The sequence below is a fragment of the Humulus lupulus genome, chromosome 4 (genome assembly GCF_963169125.1).
Source record: "Humulus lupulus chromosome 4, drHumLupu1.1, whole genome shotgun sequence".
Classification (NCBI taxonomy): Eukaryota; Viridiplantae; Streptophyta; class Magnoliopsida; order Rosales; family Cannabaceae; genus Humulus; species Humulus lupulus.
The window spans coordinates 174,362,770-174,375,964 of NC_084796.1; positions in this window are offsets into that span (position 1 = coordinate 174,362,770).

Below are 13,195 nucleotides of genomic sequence, written 5' to 3' on the forward strand. Positions count from 1 at the left end.
ATTAGTTAATGGATAATTCAAAAAATTAGTTTTTGGATATTTTCATTAATAAAATAATTGATTAATTGAAAAATTAAATTTTAAGTTGGATACATATTTATTTTTTAAATTTGAATATTTTCTTTTAAGTATGACTAATAAGAAAATATACAGATAACTTAGACAACTAAGTCTATTCGCTCTGTGAAAAATAGAAGGATACTTTTATCTCCCTAGAAAATAAAGAACCAGTTCTCAGGTCTATTCTTCTTATCTCATGTGTTGAGTACATCAAGTAGAATCACAAATAAACTATCCTTCATTCTCTAAGTGCCCACACACTTCTTGAGATGTAGAGAACGCTGTGGAAGATCATGGTGTGAGTACCTGGAAGCAGCTTTGATAGAAAGATCGTTATTATTACGAAAAGATAGCAAGGACACTTGATAGGTTTCAAGAGGTATGATTTCTATTCTTAACTTGCTTATGATTAATGTATGTATATTAATGGATCCACATATTTAAAGGTAGTTTAAATATCTTTAAAAAAAAATGTGTACACTGGGCCAACCCCACCACCATTCTGCTGCTTATTAAGAAGCTCGTTCTTAACACCTGGAAGCAGCTTGGATAGGAAGATCGTTCTTATTACGAAAAGATAGCAATGACACTTGATAGGCTTCAAGAGGTATGGTTTCTATTCTTAACTTGCCTATGATTAATGTATGTATATTAATGGAACTGTATATTTAAAGGTAGTTTAAATATGTTACAATTTTTTTTGTACACTAGGCCAACCCCACCACCATTCTGCTGCGTATTAAGAAACTCGTTCCTAGCAGTTCACACATAGCACGATAACCTACACTCAGAAAATTACAGAACATACAATATATCACTCATATCGTAATATCATGCACTAAGAAGATTCTCATAATATTCAAATATATTTAACACACATCATGGCTAAGCAATTAAATCATCAACAAGGGATACATGCCTTAACCCGGTTCCACCATTAATTTCCTGGCTCCAACCCGGACTTTATTACCATTGTACTAGCTCTAACTCGGACTACATATTCACCATGTCCTGACTTCTACCTGGAACATATATTCTTACTGTGCCCTGTCTCAAACCCAGATTATATATTCTTACCGTGTCCTAGCTCCAACCCGGACTATATTATGGTAAGGTTCTGGCTTTAACCCGAACCTACTTACCATTTAGCCGTAGAATGCAAAAGCATTGCAAAAGAAGGTATTAAGCATATCCTGGTCTTAATGACCCAAACAAAATTAGTGTAATCTATACTACAACCTCACACTAGTATATTCATGTTGTAGCCAAGAAAGAGAAAGGCTAACTTACTTGGAGTCCTTAGTTTCCAGCTGGATCTTTAACACTGTTATTCATTTTTACCTATCGTGGTTAATGTAATTAATACAGTGTACTCGGATGAAACTACGGAATACCCTTATAGCTAATATTCTACGATAACTACATGCAATAAATTTCTCTTAGATACTCTATACTATAGCCTCTTATACACCTTACAGTGTATAAGGCTAGATTTCATTTTAGTCTTTACGGTATCATGAGAAAATAGGCATCACCGCAACACACTCTCTGTGTTGTGCATTTTAATATTCTTTAACTAAAGAACTCTCTTATCGGATAACTCATATTTTAGTTTTAGGAAAAATGAGTTTTACTCAACTCCTATCTTTAGAAAAATACCAACTTGTCGTCCTCTTATGAAAGTTTGTCATTTTCTATCATTTACCAACATGCCGCTTTTTGAACCTTTACAAATAATATATGACAATGTTATCCCGTTCTCTTAAAGATTCTACAAAACCCAACTCCCATTCTCTTCAAGCCATGATTGGTCAACAGTATGATCAATGTAGACATGAGGCTACTAGAACATACATGAACATAAAATGAAGAAATGAGTTTCTGTCAAAGAACATGTTTTGAACATTGTCAATATAATGCATGATGCAGAAGTTCATGAAGCACCCATTGATAAGAGGAATAAACTTAGTCTGATACTTGAATCACTCACTCTAGCTTTTTCCACATTTACTACCAACTATGTTATGAACAAGTTGGAGTATAATATGACCCAACTATTAAATGAGATGCAAAATTTAGAATCACTCAATAAGAGTAATTCAAAAGTAGAAGAAGTAAATGTTGCTGATTCTAAACCTTCCTCTTCAAAAGGGAAAAATAAGAAGAGAAAGAAATCCCATGACAAGGACAGTGACAAACAAGAAAGGAAGCCTAAAAAGTCATCAAAGGCAATGAGAAGAAGGATAACAAAATTTCCAAGAAAAAACAACCCAAAGGGACATGCTTTCATTGTGGATTTGAGGGTCATTAGAAGAGAAACTGTCCTATGTATCTCTCAGACCTAAAAGAAAAGAAGAAAGGTAAATATGATTTACTTGTTTTAGAAGCCTGCTTAGTGGAAGATGATACATCATCCTGGATTGCTAATTCTGGTGCCACTAACCATGTTTGCTTTTCTTTATAGATTCTTAGTTCTTCGAGAGAGCTTATTGATGAGGAGGTGACTATGAAGGTTGGAAGTGGTTAGGTTGTCTCTGCCAAAGAAATTGAAACAGCCCGTTTGAAATTTTATAAAAAGAAATTTATTGTTTTGGACAATGTTTATTTTATTCTTGGATTTACTAGGAACTTAATTTCAGTTTCTATGTTGCAAGAACTTGGTTTTGATATTTCCCTCAATAATAATTTGATTGTTATCTCAAGATCTGGTATTGAAATATGTCATGCAAAATCTGATGATGAGTTGTATAAACTTAAGGCAAAAGCGGTGATCTGTATACAACTCTGAAATGTTTAAAGTTGCAAACCCAAGGTCTATCAAACGTCTAAAAACTGATTGTAACAGTGAAACATATCTATGGCATTTGAGATTGGGGCACATTGGTTTGGATAGAATTAACAGACTAGCAAAGGATGGACTTTTAAGAAAGTTAACTATTGGTTCTCTTACAGTCTGTGAATCATGGAAGGCAAAATGACCAAAAGACCTTTCTCAGCAAAAAGCTCAAGAGTCATAGAACCATTTTTACTCGTACACACTCATGCGTGTGGACCTCTTAATGTACAAGTGAGAGGATGGTTTGAATATTTTGTCACCTTCATTGATAATTATTCAAGATAATGTTACCTATAATCTAGAACTTCTGGAAAGTTTAAAGAATCCCAAGCTAAGGCTGAAAAGCAATTAGCTAAATCAATAAAAGTTCTCCGATCTGATCGAGGAGGAGAGTACCTGGATTATGAATTCGAGGACCACCTGTGTGAGCATGGAATTCAATCCTAACTCACTACACAAGGAACGCCCCATCAGAATGGAGTTTCTAAAAGAAGGAGCAGGACGTTATTAGACATGGTTAGATCAATGATAAGTTACTCATCATTGCCACTGTCATTCTGGGGCTATGCCATTCAATGTGCAATGTACATATTGAATGTTGGTCAATCCAATTTTATCGAAAAGACATTGTTATAATTATGGAGTTGTACTTGTAATGTCCTCCTAATCCAGGACCATTACACTTTGTAATTAAATGGTGCTTAACCCGCTAAACGAGTCATTTGGACTTAAAACGTGTAATTGTAACTAACCACAGATGTAGGTACTAAAAGTTTTGGTCAAAACTCAACTATTTCATTAAAACGTTTGAGTGCAATACATAGGATCCAACCAAAGTTTAAAACTGTTACAAACTCGAAATGAATACAAAAGCCGACCTAAGCGGCAAAATCAGGGTCTAACCCGAGTTCCAACTGATACCCTCAGTCGTGGCGGTCGAGCAGGCCTCATATGTACACCCTTCCCCTAAAGCTCTCCAACTCATGGCTGCTCCAAATTTTCATTTCCTTTACCTGCACCATTTAACACCCGTGAGCCAAGGCTCAGCAAGAAAACATAATCATGCTTATAAGTAGTAAGATATCATATCACTGAATTATAATTAGCATGTCTACTAGTAATAACCCTACTCATGCATGCATTCAATCTAAATAAGTGACTATAAAGCCACGCTAGAGCCCATTGCCCAATTCCCTATATAACTAGCCTTAGGGTTGGCCAAGCGTACCTAGCGCATATTATTTCAGGCAGCCATAGGGTCGTTCAAGCGTATATCATGCTTCTGGGTTAGCTTAACCACATCGGCCGACGTTCAGCACACTATTGCTGCCCTTGACTCATAAGTAGAGCCTTTAAACCATTGACTTACAAGCCGAGACTTGCAAATACTTGACTTATAAGTCGAGTCTTTAAACCAGATATATCCTCAACTAATAAGCCGAGCTTTTAATTAGATACGATAGACAGGTCCTGGACTTATAATTTGAGCTTTCTATCAGATACAATGGGTAAATCCTCGACTTATAAACTGAGATTTTCACTCAAATATAATCGATAACCCTCGACTTACAAGTTGAGCCTTTAGTCACATATAACAGATAACTCTCGACTTATAAGCAGAGCATTCCAATTATGCATACAAATAAGCAGTCATTACTTAACACAAGTAAGCACAATGCAATCAACATGTTTAATAAAACATTCTCAACATGGTTCTAACCATGTTCTATAGCTAGGCCAAGTCCTAAATACAGACCATATGCAGTTTTCTTACCTCAGGCCCTGAGTAAATAGTGTCTGGAGACCCTCAAGTACAGTCCTTTCCTCCTGAGACTAAGGTTCCACCCTAGTCACAACCACAATAATGAATAACTATCAGGAAATGAACTAATAAAGGTTTCCAGACTGAGTCCTAGCCTCCGGGACCCTGAATTCTACTAACCTAGGTATTCAATTCCCAGTTGTTAGAACCATCAGCAGTTCTAAATCCCAAGGCCAACTTGCCTCAAAGCCTTAAAACCCAAGTTCTCTTCATAATTCCCAAAGTTTAGAGAGAGAGAGAGAGAGAATGAGAGTGTTCTATTTTTTTCCCCTATTTTTCCCTTCCTACTGAGTTGATAAACTCAGCTAAAAATAGCTTAAGGATCCAAAAGACCAAAACGCCCCCAAGGCAACTCTTTCGTCTCAAGACCCCTTAAGGGAAAATCATCATTTACACTCCCGTCTCACATTATACTTATAATCCCAATTAATTCTTCCAAACCTGAAATATCACTATTTTCCCCAACATACGACTCATACTCTAATGAGTCCCGGTAACTCACTGAATTACCGAAATAACCCTTAGCTCACCCCGAGCCTGGTATAAATCCCCCGTTGTGACTAGGAACAACTCCTGCCGAATATCTCAAATACATCCACATAATAATGTTGTCTCTATCATATAATATCATATAACCACAATTATGCCCTCAATGGGTAAAAATTACAAATATGCCCCTTTAAATAAAAGCGGGCATGTTTCACACATTTAATACACTTAAACATGCATAATAAGTCATATAATAATATAACCCATGTAATTCACATAATGACATAAATATTCAATTAATTCACATATGAATACATAATATTCCAATACTGCCCTCATGGGCCCCTAATCAAGGCACTAAGCCTTATTAGTAATTTTGGGACGTTACAGTATTAAACCTAGTCCAACACACATGCTGAAAGGAAAGAATGGAAAACTGGAATCTTGCTCTGAGCTGTGCATGTTTGTGGGATAGTCCAAGGAGACTAGAGGTGGTATATTTTATAGTCCTAAAGAAAACAAAATATTTGAATCAACAAATGCTACTTTTCTTGAATATGACTATATTAACAACCACAAACCTCGCAGTAAGGTTGTATTGGAGGAGATAGTCTCAGATCAAGTAATAAGATCAACAAATGTTTCCAATGAACAACGACATAAGGAAACCACAAGTTATAGTCAGTTGAATAGACAACTTTGTCATAGTGGGAGGATTGTTAGGCAGCCAACTCACTATGAACATGAAGTTCAGATGTTTGTGTCTGACACAAACAAAGATGATCCATTGAAATATAAAGATGCAGTGGAGGATTCAAATAAAGAAAAATGTCAAGATGCCATGAACCTGGAAATGAAATCGATGTATTCCAATTTCTTCTGGACACTTGAAGACCTTCCTCAAAAACTTGAACCTACTTGTTGTAAGTGGATATTCAAGAGAAAAAGAGGAGCAGATGGGAAAGTGGAAACTTTCAAAGCTAGGCTTGTAGCCAAGGGTTACACTTAGAGAGAAAAGGTGGATTATGAAGAAACTTTTGTTGGGAATAATGCCATTAAAGTAATTGTAGTTGATAAATGTTTTGAATGAAATAAATAATTGAATTGAATTATTATATATATAGACTATGCCCGATACTATGTTGACAATTTTAAGTAAATATCATAAAATTCTATAGTTCATTTATGTGGTCTTAATCTCATATTGGTATGAGAGGATCGAAATTGAGATAATAAACTTAAAATAATTCGCAGTAAAATATAATCATGCAATCTTTAGATTAAATACTGCTAGTACGATTCGTCAGTATTATGAATACAAGTGACCTAGATTCGGTTCACTAGTGTAGTAGGACACTTTAGTGAATGTACTTTATATATAGTGATATATAGAACTAGAACAGATGTGATTTGTTAATACTTGTTTAAACATTGTTTCGTAGTATTAATCAAACACATCAAACTATGATCACATACACTATGATCTTAATCCTGAGGTTACTATGAACTCCTATATATGTCATCTGATCCTTTGATTAATGCATTAAGGTTTGTCAGAATGATCAGGCAAAGAACAGTTGTTTTGGGGACTCAATGATATATATGGCTGGGGACATAGTTTAACAGATATGGAATATATACCTTCTTATAGATTGAATAATGGTTCCCTATTGGGTTGATTTTTGGAAATGAAAAGGTTATGAGTGCTTACGTCACAAACTTGTTGTGACACAACCTTTACTGGTAAAGTCAATGGTACACTAGGAACTAGATATAGTTAAAAGGGTAAAACGATAATTTTATTCCCTTTTAATTATGAACCATTAATAGAGAATTAACATTGTATGTAATGATTATATCAATTGACACTTTATTCTTTAATAAAGTACTATGTAAATATATGTCTATAATTATCAAGAGTTCAATCTCATTTTTACAGAGGAGTAATCATGAGATATATAAATATGATTATTTAATCAATGAGCATTGATTAATAGTCTAATCTTTATTGGATCTTGATATTATTGGTTCATAGGTCCCCAGGGTGGCTCTATCAACACCATAGCAATGTAAGAGTTAATACAATGGTAAAATTGTAATTTGGAAATTTGAGAAGAATTTTATTCTTCGAGTCAAATATATAATTATATAATAATTAAGGTTGAATAATTAATTATCGAAATTCAAAAATATATATTTATTTAAATATAGAATTTTCAAAATATATATAATAATAAATTAATTAATTTTTGAAACTAATTATTTTATTTGAGTAGGTGAAAATAAAAATGGTAAATCAAAATAGTTTTGATTTATTGATTTTTAAAAGATGATGATAATGATGATCATTGGTTTGAATTTTGAATTTTGAATTTAAAATTTAAATTTTTAATTATGTTTGTGATCTTTTCCTTCAAAAGACAATACCATATTTTGTGGGAATGATTTATTTAATTAAATAAATAAATAAAAGCAAATAGGAAAAATGCAATATTTCCTAAAAAGGAAATAGTGCCACATGCATGACACAGTCCAAGGACTGTGCCATGTGTGTATATGATGCAGATAAAATATCAATATTGTTCTTATTTTATTTATTTAATTAATTAATAATTTGAAAATATATTTTTTCAAATTTGGTAAGTTAGATATTACATAAATCAATTCTTATAATCATTATGATTGTATTATTATTATTATTGTTATTATTATTATAAATAATAATGTAATATATTATGTGATAATAAGAGGAAAACAATGGTGATTCAGAAGAGTTTCAGAAAATTGTTAGATAAGAAATTCTTCATCTTCTTCTTTTATTATTCCAACCTTTCTCAAGTCATAATCCAGTTACTCATGTGTTGAGATAAACTTGTGATTTCTAAATTACAAACTCTTCTTCTCAATGTGTCCACCCACATCTTGAGGTGTAGAGAACACTCAGGAAGATCATGGTCTTAGTACTCAAAGCGTTGGATAGGAAGATCGTTAATGTTGACGGTGAAATCTCGTCAACGAAATTAGATCGGAAAACTCAAAGGTAAGTCAGGCGAAGTTTATATAAGAACTGAGAATAAACTTTAAGGAAAAGTAAACATAGATAAACAATGGAGCAAGCCTTAGTATATTTCTCAATAGCCTCTGCATACAATGAATTTTCCAACCCCTTCTCATGTGGGAGAGGGGTCCTTTTTATAGTAGGCTGTGATGGCCTGGGATACATGGTGGTCCAGGAGACCAAATGGAACATAAGTACTCTGTCAGGAGAGTGGTTTCAGAAGCTGAGGTCTTGCATCCAGTACAGGGGAAGGCGTCAGGAGGATGTCTCCACTACTTGTCCGTACCCATGTCAGTGGAGTGGGGACAGACATAGTGGCGCAGGTGGTAGTGGTGTCGACTCTGACTCCTGGGCGTAGACGTACGGGCCATAACTCTTATTCCAGCATTCTCACTCCCCCACTGGTACGGGTGTCCATACTTCGACATATAGGGTCTTAAGGGCCGTACCCATTACTAGATCGTACATGAATGTTCCATTCGACTCGTACCCGGACCTCTAAGCATTGGGGTCTTCAAGGCATAGGGAATGGGACACTTGGTGCATGCAGTGGTCGTGACGTGAGGTGAGGCTCTCGGGTCCTTGGCATGGGATGCTTGAAGCACCCCGAGGTCACTCATGAGCATGGGTGATGGGCATGTGGCCTCAACAGATGTCTGAGGGTGCAAGGCGAGACGCCTTCCTTGCGAGCCCCTTGTGGACATGGCTCCCTTGGCGTGTTGTCCCACTCGCGTGGCCACCTGGTGGCGTGGCTCCCATGCCACTTAGACTTTGAAGTCCATGGCATGGCTCTTATTCCTTCGCGAGACCTCCTTGGAAGGCCTGTTGATGGCGTGGCGCGTGCGGGATGCGGGTCCTTGCATGGTGCTGGGTGCGCGCGGGACACGTGGCCTCGCCTGGTGCTGGGCGCGCGTGAGGCAGGGGGCCTCGCCTGGTGCTGGCGCGCGCAAAGGGGTGGCCTCGCCTGATGCTGGGCGCGCGCGAGGAAAAGGGCCTCGCCTGGTGCTGGCACGTGCGAGGGGGTGGCCTCGCCTGGTGCTGGCGCACGCAAAGGGGTGGCCTCGCCTGATGCTGGGCGCGCGTGAGGAAAAGGGCCTCGCCTGGTGCTAGCGCGCGCAAGGTCATCAGGGTTGTCGCGCGAGAGGCAACAGTGGCTCGGGGTCACCCCAACCCAGCCATATTTTTGGGCGTTTATGGGGCCTAAGCATACACTTTGAGTCTTTTATGGGCATGGAATATTGAGCATCCACAAAGGCCACACTTCATGGCTCACTAAGTGATGCTTCCCTTGGGACAATCTCTCAGTTTCACAAGACTTATAGGTCTGAGCCTGATAATGTGACTAAGTGACCTTTAGCCATGTATTTTCACCATGTACTGGGGATTTTTTTCTTGGTGTATTTTTGGCATCCACACTTGCCCCCCAGTCTATAGGGAGGCCTTTAGGCGTTCTTGTAGACTCTTCTCATCCTTTTTGTCATTCTCTTTTTTTTTTTTTTTTTTTATATTTATCACGTTCGAGGTCCCTTGGAACCCACGCGAAAGGGGGTTCGGTAGGTCTCTCTTTGGTGCATCTTGATTGTATCTATAAGGATATATTGACCCCTTGGGTTCTAGTTATCCTTTTATATATTTTTGCGCGCACTTGTTATATCTTGCGAGAAGCGTCCTTAGGCATAGTACTATTTTTGCAAGCGTCTTCTTTGAGACCCTTTTTGCAAGCGTCTTCTTTGAGACCCTTTTTGCAAGCGTCTTCTTTGAGACCCTTTTCGGAAGCGTCTACTCTGAGACCCTTTTTAGTAGCGTCTACTTTGGAGACCCTTTTTTGGAGGCGTCTACTTTGGAGACCCTTTTTGGAGGTGTCTACTTCAGAGACCCTTTTTTGGAGGCATCTACTTTGGAGACCCTTTTTGGAGGTGTCTACTTCGGAGAACCTTTATTGGAGGCATCTATTTCGGAGACCCTTTTTGGAGTCGTCTACTTTGGAGACCCTTTTTGGAGGCGTCTGCTTTTGAGGTGATTTCCCCTCGGGTGGGGACTTTCATGGCTAGAGGGTCTTCGTTCGATCTCAAACATGGTCAGCGACCCCTCTAGCACGATGCCCCCCTTCTATATGGAATCTCCAGACGTATTGGTAGTATGGCCACTGGAGGAAGGTTCGCTTTCTTCGACATGAAAGTTCTTATGGCCCTCTTCCACACGTATGTACTTCTGTGCTCTCTCTCGAAGTCATCCAAATTCGAAACTTCTCTTTTGAGCATGCTTCCCCATAATTTGCTTCCTGGACGAACTCCGGCTGTAATAGCCATCTTGAGCTCCGCTTTGGTAAAATCTCCCACCTTTGTTGCCTCCATACTGAACCTATGGACGTAGTCCTTCAGACTTTCATCTCGCCTTGTTTTATGTTAGCGAGGTTGGTAGTTGGCATGACGTAATGACAGGCTGCATGGTGCTGCTGAAGAAATTCATCAGAGAATTGTTGCCATGACTCGATTGTTCCTGGCCTTAACCTCTTGAACCACTTGTATGCCACTCATTTAAGCGTAACGACAAAGCAATGACACTTTGCCCTGTTGTTGACCCCTCTTAACCTCATCAAGTTATTGAAGGAGTCTATATGATATTTTGGGTTTGTAGTACCCTCGTATGGAGTCATTCGAGGCTCTCTGAAGCCAGTGGGCACTTGCTCAGCCTAAATATCCCTTGTGAAGGGTGAGTCACGGTCGAATTCTTCGTCATCCATGTGCCCCCCAAGCGCAGCGGTGATCTTGCCCCGAGTGCTTTGCATTTTGGTGTCTAGTCCCCTCCTCTTTTTGCATAAGGATTCTTGTGGGTTCTTGGGCTGATCCCTTGCCTTGGTTGTGTTCCTTGGGGGAACCGCGGGGGGTGCGTGTCTTACTTCTGACCACTTCCCATTGAGCTCTTTTCTTAGGCCAGGGGGTGCCTCTTTTGAGGGGACTTCGACCTCGTTCTTACGACCATCATCTTCCCTCTGCCTATGCTCCTAGGGACATTTCGTCGACTTAGGTCCCCCATGGTACTTTTCCTGGGGGGTTTTACTGGTGGAAAGTTGGGTTCCCCCATCGTCTGTGGGGACAGCGTTCTCCCCTTTTTCATGCTCCTTCCCTTTACGCTCTGGGATGGGTATGCTTGACTTCCCTTGCAGTAGGTCGTTTAAAACCTCCTGCATGTTCTCTATCATGGTTTCCAACCTTCTAGTCTTTTTATGCAACTCGTGAATCTCATCCTTATAGAAGCGCGTCCTTGAGCTGGCACTTACTGAGCATACCCCGGGACCCTTGCCTGGCCAGTGCATCGAGGGACCGGGGTCCTGGTGGCCTGAGCGTGGGGTCAACCGGGGCCGGTTAAGTGGATACACTAGTGGCTCTGAATGACCTCCGTCGGGCTGGATAGCTAGGGACGATGCTTCCCTCTCCTCCCCCGGGGGAAGATGTTCTTCTGGCCCACCTCCATGCTCGGGTGGAGGGGTGTCTTTCTCGGAGGCCCTCCGCTCTACTTTGTCTCGGTGAACCTCAACCTCTTGTATTTGCCGTAGGCGTTTTGAACGTCTTAGCATCTTTCTTTGTTGGAAGTGATGGAAGAACATTGGCTTGATGCTTGTTCTTCCCACAGACGGCGCCAAACTGTTGACGGTGAAATCTCGTCAACGAAATTAGATCGGAAAACTCAAAGGTAAGTAAGGCAAAGTTTATAAAAGAACTGAGAATAAACTTTAAGGAAAAGTAAACATAGATAAACAATGGAGCAAGCCTTAGTATATTTCTCAATAGCCTCTGCATACAATGAATTTTCCAACCCCTTCTAATGTGGGAAATGGGTCCTTTTTATAGTAGGCTCTGATGGCCTGGGATACATGGTGGTCCAGGAGACCAAATGGCACATAAGTACTCTATCAGGAGAGTGGTTTCAGAAGCTGAGGTCTTGCATCTAGTACAGGGGCAGGCATCAGGAGGATGTCTCCACTACTTGTCCTTACCCATGTCAGTGGAGTGGGGACAGACATAGTGGCACAGGTGGTAGTGGTGTCGACTCTGACTTCTAGTCGTAGACATACGGGCTGTAACTCTTATTCTAGCATTCCCACTCCCCCACTGGTACGGGTGTCCGTACTTCGACATACAGGGTCTTAAGGGCCGTACCCATTACTAGATCGTACATGAATGTTCCATTCGACTCGTACCCGGACCTCTAAGCATTGGGGTCTTCAAGGCATAGGGAATGGGACACTTGGTGCATGCAGTGGTCGTGACGTGAGGCGAGGCTCTCGGGTCCTTGGCATGGGATGCCTGAAGCACCCCGAAATCACTCATGAGCATGGGTGATGGGCATGTGGCCTCAACAGATGTCTGAGGGTGCAAGGCGAGACGCCTTCCTCGCGAGCCCCTTGTGGACACGGCTCCCTTGGCGTGTCATCCCACTCGCGTGGCCACCTGGTGGCATGGCTCCCATGCCACTCAGACTTTGAAGTCCATGGCATGGCTCCTCTTCCTTTGCGAGACCTCCTTGGAAGGCCTGTTGATGGCGTGGCGCGCGTGGGATGCGGGTCCTCGCATGGTGCTGGGCGCGCGCGGGACACGTGGCCTCGCCTTGTGCTGGGCGCGCGCGAGGCAGGGGGCCTCGCCTGGTGCTGGCGTGCGCGAGGGGGTGGCCTCGCCTGGTGCTGGCACGTGCGAGGGGGTGGCCTCGCCTGGTGCTGGCGCGCGCGAAGGGGTGGCCTCGCCTGATGTTGGGCGCGCACGAGGAAAAGGGCCTCGCCTGGTGCTGGCGCGCGCAAGGCCATCAGGGCTGCCGCGCGAGAGGAAACAGTGGCTCGGGGTCACCCCAACCTAGCCATATTTTTGGGCGATTATGGGGCCTAAGCATACACTTTGAGTCTTTTATGGGCATGGAATATTGAGCATCCACAAAG